This window comes from Lupinus angustifolius, chromosome LG03 (genome assembly GCF_001865875.1).
Source record: "Lupinus angustifolius cultivar Tanjil chromosome LG03, LupAngTanjil_v1.0, whole genome shotgun sequence".
NCBI lineage: Eukaryota > Viridiplantae > Streptophyta > Magnoliopsida > Fabales > Fabaceae > Lupinus > Lupinus angustifolius.
The window spans coordinates 5,528,007-5,528,289 of NC_032011.1; positions in this window are offsets into that span (position 1 = coordinate 5,528,007).

A 283-nucleotide genomic window follows, 5' to 3' on the forward strand; every position below is an offset into this window, starting at 1 on the left:
CGTACCAAGCCTTTGTACGCACCCGAAATAACATATCCTCACAAGGAATAAAAAAAAAGATCGATCAGTTCCCTCAGGAACAGTCCTACCCGGACCTAGGTCGTACAAACGCTTTCTGGGCATCCCTCTCATCGATCTCGAATGCAATCTTGGGGTTGTCAGAGAGTGCCTAGTTTGGCCTATGAGAACTGTCTAATCCAACAAGGTACCTCCCCAGGAATACAAGGGACTCGTCTCACCCAGACTCTCCCTCAAGACATTGTTGGCGAATCACCGTCCAATC